The 13093-nt window shown below is 37.8% G+C and overlaps 2 protein-coding genes across 6 annotated transcripts in view; one reads left to right on the top strand and one right to left on the bottom strand.

Moving 5' to 3' along the window:
- LOC127852880 (uncharacterized) overlaps positions 1-316 on the bottom strand; it is a 240960-nt gene extending 240644 nt beyond the window's left edge. For all 5 annotated transcript variants that reach the window (XM_052386909.1, XM_052386908.1, XM_052386907.1 and 2 more), the window contains exon 1: positions 205-316. The gene's annotated coding sequence lies outside the window, so the exon portion shown is untranslated. The remainder of the gene's footprint in view (positions 1-204) is intronic.
- The window catches only part of LOC127852550 (uncharacterized), a 210728-nt gene that overhangs the window by 8105 nt on the left and 189530 nt on the right, over positions 1-13093 (top strand). The gene's annotated exons all lie outside the window — the stretch shown is intronic.

The raw sequence follows: 13093 nt of genomic DNA, 5'->3' as shown, positions 1-13093 counted from the left end.
AATTGACTGTAGGAAATATCGAGTAGAAGTAGAAGATGTGTATGCATTATAACTAAAACAATCAATAAATTAAAAAAAAAATTGTTATTGACATCGAGCGCCTTACCTATGGTTCAAACCTCAAACGAAATACAAAGAAAACAATGCATTGCAACCGTTTTTAATTACATACAATAAAATACAAACACAAGAACCAATACTGACCACTAGAGTGAACTTGAAATCGTTTTTTTAGATAACAGACAAATGGCTGCCAGCTATTCCCTCCGATTTGATCACGTGACCACACTCACAAAAATATCAAGTTAAAATAATAAGTACGGGTTATAAACCACTAAACAAATCGGGAGAAAGTCAATCCGGTCACAAATAATAATGAGATCGAGGCAGCGAACAGGGCGGACGTGTTTCAGACGGAGAGAGGAAAATTGAAAAATAATAAGATCTCGCAGTCAATTTAACTGCTTTTATAGCTTAAATTCATACTTATAATCAATTCTGGACACGCGTATATGAGTCTGCAACTACCAGGAGTGACGGAGGAGGAAAAGAACTGTGTTATAGGAGGTTTTGGGGATTCCGAGAATGACGTCACGTTTGCGCATGCTGAAATTTTGGCCGTAAAAACTGCGGCCATTCTGCTATTGTTTGCATGTGATGAACCGCATCGTGATAAGGTTACAATCATATTCGCGACCCTTTTGAAGAACAAAAAAAACTCAGAACTTGAAATTATTTCAGATTAAATTGAATCCAATGAACGAACCCAAATAAGGACGAAAACAAACAAAAAATTGATTGAATTTATGTAATCAACATATAGAAACTGATTTGAACCTATTTGTCTGTAAAAACTTACCTTGTTACAGATTAAATAAATCATCTTGATAAATGAAAATGCTTTTATTTAATTGTTCACACCAGTTTTGACACTCTTTGTTTCAGCATTTTTTACCCAGTGTTTAATTGCCCCTTTGTTTATCACAAACCGATTATCTCGATATGATCGGATACTGTCCAGACAATTACTAAGAAAACAGTGTAATAAACTCAGGGACCTATACTTGTATGACTCTGTATGGGGTCTCTGCATAAACCACATGTGTCTGGTCATTAAACACAATTTATGATACCTCCATGTCATCTCTTAGCATATTAAGTCAAAAACTTAACAGTTGCTTTAATAAAATATTTGAACATATTTAAAAAAATAGACATTTGTCCGAAATGGATTAACAGCTAGGAACTATTAACTATATATATTAGCCAGTTTAAACATAACAATAAAGTGTTTAATAATTATACATTTAAAATATTTTACAAATTTATTGCTACACAATTAACGTATTTAACGGGTACCTGCAAATGTAAACTCTGCTATAATGTGTAAAGATCGTGCGTTACTGCAGCAGTGTTCGAAACATCATCATGAAAACAAGCAATCGCGTTTGGTCATTATATACGGATATAAAATACTTGCGGAAAATAAATTAAATGTGTAGATTTATGGTATCATAAAATGCTAGATTTGTATCGCTCATTATCACTAGAGAAGGGTTTTCAATATACATGTACATGCAAAGACAGTTCAATTTGCAAAATATGCAGGTGTTTTTTCAATTGGAATGCTTAAATTATGAATTTTTTCATTCAATGTAAACGAAACGAAAATCATTCAATGTAAAAGAAAATTAAAACTGCATTTCAAAATTGAAATTAATTGAGCTACTTAAGAGCTTTGTTTTATGACTGATTCAATACACCTCTTACACTTAATTTCAATCTCTGATGAAAAATAACACTATCGCATCCACACCACTTATAATAATATTCAAATTATTATATGTTTTATAATTTTTTAAATATCATTTATTAAAGTCTTACTTAAAAAAGAATACGGGTATTTATAGTTTTGTTTTGTGAAATTGTAAGTATTAAGTCTTCCGACGACCTTTACTCTGATACAATATAATAGGCCGCGATCGAGAAGTTGACGGCCAATCTATTTTTAGTAACGGAAAACCCCTCTTGTGACGTCACACAAAAACCTCCTATTCTGAAGGACTGGTATTTTTTGTTGCACGCCTCGCGTCCGCCATCTTGTTTTATGATTTTTTAATTTGACATTCTAGCGCTTAAGCCTTCGGGCTGCCCACAAGGGCCATCTAGGACTTCTCAAATAACAGTTTATTTCATTCCCATGAACTGCGCTACCTAGATAGTGTTGAAATTCAGAAAAGAGCTGGCTTTCCTCTCTGCTTCTCCCGCGCGTCCGCCATATGCCCACATTTCACGTTTTCTTTTACCATTGTAAATTTTTATCTTTTTATCATATGTGTAAGTCGCATGAACTGAACAAGCATACGAACCTTTTAGAAGAAAAGCGAGATATATGACATTTCTTTAACCATTTTTCCTTTACTTGCGTATTATGAACGTTTGTGTGGTCTCTTTTATGTAGTTGAATTTTTATTGACATTTCCCCATTTTCATGCCCAGCAATGTGTTAACTCCCATTTTATTAACCATTTGACTTTATTTGCGTAATATGAACGTTTGTGTGGACTCTTTTATGTAGTTGAATTTTTATTGACATTCCCTCATTTTCATGCCCAGCAATGAGTTACATGTAGCTCCCATTTTATTAACCATTTGCTTTTATCTGTGTATCATGAATGTTTGTGTGGACTCTTTTATTAAGTTAAATCTTTTATTGACACTTCCACAAATTCATGCCCAGCATTGAGTTAGCTCCCTCTTGAGTTACGCTTTTTATGCAATACCCTTTACCTGCGACAATTGGCCCCTAGCTACCTCCGGCCGCTACATCAAACAGAGTCCTTCCCGAACAGCAATCCAGAAAGCTGTCAAGCAAGGTACATTGCTGATGCAGGCTCAACAGAATCGTCATCATCATTATAACTTCTGAAAATCCTACCCTGTTATCCCTTCATAGACTTCCTGAAGCCCATACAAATCTCCCCACTTATAGTCCAAGCCTACAGGCTGCCAGGCAACCCGCAACCCCGAGAGGGACATTGAGCAACACAGACTACTTGAAGCCCTTGCTAACTCTCCCTCCATCGCTGATCGACTAAGCCTAAAGGCTGCCAGGCAACCTGCAACCCCGAGAGGGACATTGAGCATCTCAGCCACAGCCCCATCAGCTTAACAAGGTAAAAATGGCCTCCAACAATAGTAACGTTATCCTCAGCTACATCCAGCAACCACTTCAATCTCCCGCTCACAACCCTGTAAACAAATCAAGCGGAGGTGCTATCATAAAATCTAAAGACTACGAACTTAACCACCACAAAAATCTGATAAAAAAGAGGAAGCACTGTGACCGCCCTTTCATGAACATTATTCCAAAAGATGGAGGTAGACAGCTGAAAATTGAGTGCAGTGCTGGCTGCTTTGAGCTCTTAAAGGCTGAGCTTGAGAAATTGGCCCTTGATCAAGAATTATCAAAAACATTCAGGATTGCTTGTATTGTGGAAAAATCGGTTGACGTGGCTGGTAACTTGCCACAAATTACAATTAAGGTACATAGTCTACGCAAAAAATGGCACCCGAACAGCACGCCCAAAATTTACCATAAATATTTACAACACTCAGTGCTCTCTCCTTATCAATGGTGCTTGCACACAGGACTTCCAGGACGAGATCCTACCAGAGATCATCAAAAACCTGGAACAAAACCAAAAATTTTCTTCCCTAGATAGAACATATGCAGCAGTTATAGATAGGTGCCTGGAGAAGAGTATTACAGAACAAGTTGTTCAGGACCGCCCATCGTTAGGGCATCCAGCAGCAGAAGGCTCCCATGTATCAGACGTGTGTGCCCACTGCCAGAGTGACGTCACTGACGGGATCGCCTGTGACGGATGCGGAGGTTGGTTTCATTATGAATGTGAACAGCTAGGTCGTGATTTTAAAAAGTTATACGAAGATGGGGCCTCTATTCCCTACAGTTGCCTATCGTGCAGACACCTGTCCATACTGTCCCCACACTATCCCCCCTCCGTCCCGGCTATCGTAGACGATATAGCTCCGATGGAGAATGAACTATTCCCTAGAGGTGATGAGAGTGAAAATGTGACCCCCAAACTACAGTACACAGCCGAGACTACGTCTACCAAGAGGACCGAACCACCATCACACCAGCAGATAGCCCCCAACCCCGCGCTCCACAGACCCTTATGCCCCACATACTGGCTCCCAGGTAACACACAACCAAGACGTCAATGCACAGCCAGGACCTCTGAACCATGTTGACCAAGCCCATAGGCTGCCAGGCAACCTGCAACCCCGAGATCGGGGTAACTCTACATACATGAGTGCAGAGCCAACACAGATCCAGCAAGACAGGGTATCGTCCTCGCAGGGACGAAGCCTTACACAGTATAGTGCGGGCCAAAGTGGTAGCGCAGTGACGCGGGAATCTCGCCAAAGAAGCACCCCCCTCGGTGACCCTATCGGCGACGGCAGACAATATCACCACCATTCATCTACAACGAAAAGAGTCACATGGCTTGACAGAAAGAGATGCAGAAGTGATGTGAAAGATTGGAGGGTGATGAGACCAAATGGCACCACAGCCAACCACTCGACCCCAAAAAAATCCCGCACTACTAATGCCGACATTATCAACCTTTCAGATGTGCCAATGACCATTAATTCTGACATCCTTGAACTCTCTCCATCACATGCTAACATCCTCCATAGTACAACCGAACAGAATAATAACCCTGACAATTCAGTCCTTCTCTCATCGCACAGAGATGATGTTGGTGACCAAGCCTATAGGCTGCCAGGCAACCTGCAACCCCGAGATCGGGGTAACTATACATACCTGGTAGTATAGATGGTAATCCTGATAGGAGCACCCAGAGAAGGCTCGATCCTGATGGATATGTGGAAGTGGACACCAACCCAAACTCTGCAGCTCCTTTTTTATGCCAGGGCCGGGCTTCTGCAAAAATAGACCATCCGAGCACTCAGACAACGCAAGCTCAATAAATCCACATCACAGCGACACAAAAACACAGCCCGTAACTCGAGCAGAATCTCCCTGAGGTTAACCACATTCAATGTTAAAAATGTGAAATAAAACCTAGTTATTGTCCAGGATCTCTTAAAGAACTGTGACATATGCTGCATCCAAGAGCACTGGTTATTTCAATTCCAACTCCCACAGCTCAACGACGTAGATGAAAATTTTATCTCTCATGCTAAAGCAGTAGACTATAGAGACCACATATCCCCCCTACAAATACCGCGAGGCTACGGAGGTAATGCTATCCTGACGAAGAATAACTGGGACCTAAAAACTGATCTCCCCGAGGATGGCATTGATTGAATAATCGTCATGGTGATAGCTGCTGATCCAGATATCTGCATTATCAGTGTTTACCTACCCTGTCGGGAAAATAACTCCAAAGATAAATTCTGTGAGGTAATCTCAGAAATCGAGGAGCTGTTGGAGAAATACAGCGACACTCATGCACTCTTCATCTGTGGAGATTTCAACTCCTCCTTGTCTAGGCAACCACCCAATGACAGAGACCAAACTCTCAGAGATCTGATAAAGAAGTATGACCTCCACACAGACCAGGATGGTGAGCCCACCTTCTTCCATGCAATCGGAGAGCAATCCGCCGAGATAGACTACATCTTAAAAAACACGTTGACACGCGAGATTTCCTCCAGTGTAGTTACTGCTGGACAACAACACTCAAATGTATCAGATCACATTCCGGTCTCAACTGAAATAAAAATCACCTTCCATGATAAATTTAACGATATTATGACACATCCTAAACCAAGATGGAGTAAGTGTAACAAAGAGATTTATAGAACCTACCTACAACAATCTACCAAGCCTATAGGCTGCCAGGCAACCTGCAACCCCTGGACATTGATCTTCTCATTGCAGCACTCACACAAGCCACAGTCGCAAGTATACCCAGCTACAATCCTACAGCGAAGAAAAAGAAACGGCCTCCAAAAGCTAGAGGTCCTGATATCCAAGCTGCAGCAAGAATCAGTAAGCATGCATGGTGGGTGTGGAAGTGTGACGGAGCGCCCCGAGGTGACAGTCATCCATCAGCCGTAGAGATGAAGAAAGCCAAGCAAAACCTCCGTAAAGCCCAAAGGAAATTAAATGCCATGAAGAGATGCTACCGGTGACAACACTTTCTATAAACTAGTCCACCAGCAAAGATCCACAAGTAGGCATCTTACCGGCTGCCTCCTGCATGAAGGAAGAAAACTAACATCTCCTGAGAAAATTTCTGATGGATGGGCAAAACACTCCGAGACGTTGGCAACACCAAAAAACGATCAAAGATATGACGATTCCTATCTGAAACAAGCCATTGACGACTTGAACCACCTACAAATATTCTTCCAGACAAGAGGGGTCTCAATAGCAGATACAGACGTCTCCGTGGTCGAGTGTGCCGTGGCAAAACTGAACAACAACAAGGCAGCCGACTACATGGGCCTGACTGCCGAACATCTCAAGTATGGTGGAGTAGCGATCTATCCTGTACTGGTGAGGTTAATTAACACAATATTGAAGCAAAATCAAATCCCACATAGTCTGAAGAAAGGTGTTATCACCCCGGTACACAAAAAAGGAAGTCTGCAAAACCCTGATAATTACAGAGGGATTACTGTCACGTCCATTCTACTCAAGGTTGGGGAACATATCCTCAACGCAAGACACCGGCCAGTCTTCATGACGACCCAGTCTCGCCTTTAATCTGGATTCACGCGCGGCACCTCTTCCACCAAATCGGCGTTTCTAGTGTCGGAATGCCAACTCGAAGCCAAATCCAGGAAAAACCAGCTGAACCTTATAACACTGGACACACGCAAAGCCTTTGATGTCGTCAACCATCATATACTATTGCGCAATCTAATTTTAGATGGAATAGATCCAGCTGAATGGCTATTCCTATGCAATATCTACTCAAACACAAGCTCATGTGTGAAGTGGCAGGGAATACTGTCTGGGCAATTCAACATATGTCAAGGGGTGCGCCAGGGGGGTGTTCTCTCCACAGAACACTACAAGAGATTCAATAACCCTCTTCTCCTCAACTTAGAAGAGAGTTTCAGGGGAGCTCGCATCGGCCTCATAAACATACCACATACTACTTGTGCGGATGACCTGGCGTTACTGTCCCACTCGGACTGGAAGATGAATCTCATGCTCAAAACTGTCGAAGAGTTCAGTCGTAGACACAGGTACGACATCAACCCATCAAAAAGCAGCTGTATCAGGGTTCACCCGAAAAGCCCTGACCAAAGCACTAACTTTGTACTAGAAGGCACTCGCATTCCATTTGATACGTCCACTACTCATCTTGGAATACACAGAAATACCAAATGCAAAGTAAACACAAAAGATAAAGTTGAGCTAGGAAGGCGCACAGCATACTCGCTGATGGGGGCTGGCTTCAATGGAAAGAACGGACCGAATTAATCTGTAAAATCCCGTCTCTGGTCCACTTTTGTAGTACCAAGAATGTTATACGGCCTGGAGGTCCTACCCTACAGTCAGACCGACCTCAAAGCCTTAGAAGTATTCCAGATAAAAACCCTAAAGCAGGTGCAACACCTGGCAGACAGGACCTCAAACGTTGCTGCTCTGTCTCTGTTAGGTATTTTGCCTATTCGAGCTCAACTACACAAAAACACACTTAATTTGTACTACAGTATAATCCAGAAATCAGAGACAGTCGAATACAAGGTGGCTGAGAGACAGCTGGCTATGAAATTGCCAACAGATCATAGTTTCTTCTCATATATTTGAAAACTTCTCCATACATATAATCTACCGACAGCGTACCAACTCCTCGACAGCCCGCCTGGCAAAGAAGTGTGGAAGGCCAAACTAAATAGTGCTGTGGACCAGCATACCATTGCGACATGGCGGGAAGAAATCAAAGAAAAACCTTCCTTAAAGTACATTAATACAGATGCTTTCTCTGTTGGAAAAAACCCCACTACCTGTACACCTATGTGAGGCCAAACAAAATTGACATCCTAAGAGCAGAAACCAAAACAAAGCTGCTGACAGGAACCTACACCCTACAAGCTAATAGAGCTGTTTTCAATCAATACGCTGTGAATCCAACTTGCACACTTTGTAAAACAGAACCTGAATGCAGAGTGCATTTTATAGCCAAGTGCCCCATTTCCGATGCTGTGAGAGGCAAATTCAAAGCCCGTCTCCTTGAGTGCCTGCGCCTCCACGGGAGAGAAGATCCGCTGGAGCTTGTGAATAATGCAGATAGCTTCACACAGCTGATCCTTGACAGCACACATCCAAGTGTCAACAACGGTCACCTTCCCTCAGAGAAGGAAATAGAATCCATAGAGCTGCTGTCCAGAGAGTACATCTGGTGTATCCATCTCCTTCGGTGCCGTGAGGTAGCAAAGGGGTCATAATGGTATTATGCAGTTGTTCCTTATGCAGGGCAATGCAAATTTATAATATTTTATTAATTTCTCCTTCACTCAGATACAAAGCTTAAGATCAAAAACCTGAAACGCTGTTATCTGTCTTATGATGCCGAAGAGATAGTGACCTTTGATGATAATGAGGATGACATTGAGGAACACAGTTCCGACAAAGAAACTGAAGGTTTGTGTACTAGGGGCGTGAGTGGTGTAGCATTTACCATTGCAACCACGAACAGACCAACTCAAACCGGGTCTGTTGTTATAATAATATAATTCTTAGATGCAATTTGTGCTTCCACTGCCAATTTGGGCCAAATTTTGTGATTTTATTAATTTATTTCAGCTTAATGTCTTGATTGTCTCCAACATAGTTATTTACAAATGCATAATGGTTAAACTACAAACATTACAATATGATCCTCCATGTATTTCACGGTTCCTGACATAATTTGTGGAATGCACACAGATATATGAATGCAGATATTGGCAAAATGGCAACTGGCAAGCCTTTGTATATCAGAAGACTTTTCTTGAGATAAACTAGACTTTTCTAAGGTGTCAATAAACGTTAGGCACTGGGGCTACTAATTTAATATAACTTAATATATACTTTTATATTAAAAGGCCTTTTACATAAACTGTTTTGCTTTGTTAGTATATAATTTTATTGACCTCAACCTCAACCTCAACCTCACACTTGGCCCAGCAATATTCATAATACATTTAAGTGTAAATAAAATTTAACGTCATAGCATTGTAACTCAAATTAAACAATTATAAAAGGGAATTAAAACGCATTCAATTTAATTACTATTTAATTACTCAATTGCATTGAAGATACAAGAGTAACAGAATTACAACTTTTTGACGAACGATCAAATAAAACTATTAACAATTGTCAACTACATTCCTTCTTTATAGAAAAGATTTGAGAATATAGAATCATAGAGTTAATATCTCAGATAATCATCGCGCAAATACAGGAAGAAGCAGCAATAATGGGTGTAAAAATTCCATATTACATAGCTTGGTTGTTTATGTGACTGCTAAACAAATTAAAAATAATTAAATCAAACAAGAAACGCCTATCAGAGAGAAAATATAAATAAAAGGGAACGTTATAAACCCAATGACCTATGCATGTAGATTACAACTGGGAAAGTCGGTCGTATGACGTCACAAAAATCCATAATGACATAATGACGTGAACAAATTCCAAGGGCAGTACTAAATAAAAATATTAATGGGGCTGTTCTACTAATAAAACAAGTTTAGGTGATTTAATATTAAGAAGCAAATGAATACAAATGGTAATTCCATTAAAGCGACATTATTGGAATCAAACAGTATATAGGTGTTTTGACAACTGAAGACAGAACTGATTTGATGTACGATTTGAGTCCAAATGTAGTTTACATGCAGATTTGTTCATACGACACAATGACACAATTTTATTCAACAGTGAAAAATGCCTATAATATCACTAATGATTCCAAATTTTAAGGGAAGAAAGATATAGTGAATCAAAAACCATCAAACACGTGTTTTTAAGTACATAAGCATCGTATCTTTTTGATAAAAACAAGTTAATTAAATTGAAAAGTTTAATATGAACATTTGGTTTAACATATTTTAATTTGTGGACACGCTTCAAAACATCTCCGTAAAATGATGGATGGGAGATTCCATTATTTAAATTCCATTTTAAAGAAACATTATATTTTGAAATTAAATCACCATACTTAGAGTTAAATCTAGCAAATTTATTTCTTAGGTTATGATACAAAAAGCCTTGTTTTAGCAATTTTTTAGTTAATATTAGATTACGATTATTAAAATCTTTAATACACGAACATGCTCTGGCATAACGTACCAACTGCGAAATGTAAATACCATAGGAAGGTCCTTTAGGGATGTTGCCATCTAGAAACGGAAAATTCACAATTTAAAAGTTAAAATCGTCCCGTTTGTCGTATAAACTAGTTTTGATCAAATCATTATTAATAGTTAAATGTAAGTCTAAATACGCAGCGTCTGTATTGGATATACACGATCTATTTAAGACTAGTTCTTTTGGGTAGATTTTGTGAGTATATTGTTCAAATAACGGATTATCTAAATTAAGTATGTCATCAATGTACCTACTAGTAAGGTTAAAACAATTAATCAAATCTACTTGCTTAGTTTTAGATAATTCTAACATAAATTCGCTTTCATAACAATATAAAAAAAGGTCAGCTATAAGTGGCGCACAATTAGTACCCATAGGAACGCCAATAATTTGTTTAAATATTTTACCATTAAATTCAACAAACAAGTTATCCAAAAGAAAAGTAAGTGCTGCACAAAAGTCAAGACCAGTCCAAATGATGTAATTATCTAAGATCTGATTAGTAAAAAAAGCTGTTTTAGTGTTTAAAGCTAGATACAAACATTTCTCTCTAGTAAAAGTTTTTTCAATCAAAGAAACAAGTTTGGATTTTATTAAAGCGTGAGGAAGCGTTGTATATAGTGTCGAAAAATCATAAGTACTTACCTGTGACACCTTATATTTTTTATTTTCAATTTTATCAATAACTTCTTAGGTGTTTTTTATTGACCAAAATAGGTTAATATTACTATTTTCATAAACTTTATTACAAAATTTAGCTATATGATATCTAATAGCACTCAATGCAGATGTAAGATACACTGATAATTGTTTGGTGGTACAAGACACTGAATTAGCGATAAAACGACTTTTATATGGCGTCTTATGTAATTTAGGTATCCAGTAAAGTGATGGCAATTTCTTGTCAGTAATATTGACTATTACATTTAACTTTAGGCATTGGGCAATATGGTCGGTAATAATTTCATTAGGTTGCTTATTGTACTCACAATATGATGTAGTTTGTGAAAGTTCTTGTGAAACAGTTTGAACATAAAACACTCGTCATATTATGATAACATTATTAGCAGCCTTATCAGCAGGAACTAAGACGAATTTAGATTTTAAATCTATAAGCAATTTACAGATTTTGTTTATTAAATTTAGGTGAATGTGGTAGGGCCAAAGGATTTGTATCATAAAAACATATTTTATTCATGGCCATACTAAATATTTTTGTTTTCCAATCATTGAGTGCAGTAATTTCAGCATTTTCCTTCCTGCACCATTTAGTGCAATAATCATGTAAGGATGTTACGATATTCTTAATGCAGTCATCAAAATCAACAGGAATAGGCAGTCTGTACTTAGGGCCTCTGCGTAGCAAATTTCTAAGGTTTTTATTTTGAATGAAATTAAGGTCCCCAGTAATTACATGTCCAACTGGACCATATATATATTTAGAACTAGTACAGTCACATAATGTAGGACAATTTCTTATTACATTTATATCTGTGGAAATAGAATTATAATTAAAAACGATACTTCTTACAGGTTTACTATATTTGTAGCAAATAAGTGGTGATTCAGTATTGCGGAAATAAGGGGGAATCAACCGACGTACATTTTTATCATTGAATATTTTAGGAAGGTCAATTAAATCAAGACCTTTGTTACAAAACTCAATTTTGATACGATTTCTAGTTTTGTTAAGTACATTTTCAATAAAAGGTTTAAGATAGTAGTCAGTGAAAGATTCAATAATACAAGCACATTCATATAGAGGGTCAGATTGAAGTAAAATAAGTTTACATTCCTTATCAATATGCGCCAACGAAGAAACAGACAGAGAGCAAAGTGCACTTAGTAATTTATGTTTACCCCCATTTTGTAATACTGTGTAGCAATCATTTAAAGAAAGCAGACGTTTAAATTTACGCCTTAAGTTACCATTTTTCCTAATGCCATGTGAACGTTTATTTATTAGACGTTTACTAAACAGAGAAAATGAATTAATCGATTTATTTTTAGAAATTGTTCCAACATTTAGAATATTATCATTTAATCCAAGTAGGTAAGCTGATTGCAAACGTTTAATCCATTCAAATTCTGACAGACACCTTTCTTTTAATTGGCACTGACTTGAAGTACTATTATTAAAAATAAGTTGCTCCACAGGTTGAATTGAAATATTTGTTACGCTATGACCTGTTTTATTAAAGTGCTGGTAAAATTTATTGTTATTTTGAATCAAGTCTTAAAAATGTGTGTTCATTTACATCTAATAAAGACAAAACAAGTCTTTAAAATGTGTGTACATTTACATCTGATAAAGACAAAACAAGTCTTAAAAGTGTGTTCATTTACATCTAATAAAGACAAAACAAGTCTTAAAAATGTGTGTTCATTTACATCTGATAAAGACAAAACAAGTCTTAAAAATGTGTTTTATTTTACATCTGATAAAAGACAAAACAAGTCTATAACATGTGTGTTCATTTACATCTGATAAAGACAAAACAAGTCTTAAAAATGTGTGTCCATTTACATCTGACAAAGACAAAACAAGTCTATAAAATGTGTGTACATTTTATTTTGATTATGACAAAACAAGTCTTAAAAATGTGTGTTCATTTACACCTGATAAAGACAAAAAAGTCTTAAAAATGTGTGTTCATTTAAAGTGCTGTGCCTCTGAACACAAGTGACACTTGGATTTTTAAACTTTAAATGGGAGAAGCCGAA

Source organism: Dreissena polymorpha, chromosome 12, assembly GCF_020536995.1.
Source record: "Dreissena polymorpha isolate Duluth1 chromosome 12, UMN_Dpol_1.0, whole genome shotgun sequence".
Lineage (NCBI taxonomy): Eukaryota > Metazoa > Mollusca > Bivalvia > Myida > Dreissenidae > Dreissena > Dreissena polymorpha.
This window is presented reverse-complemented; position numbering and strand designations above follow the sequence as displayed.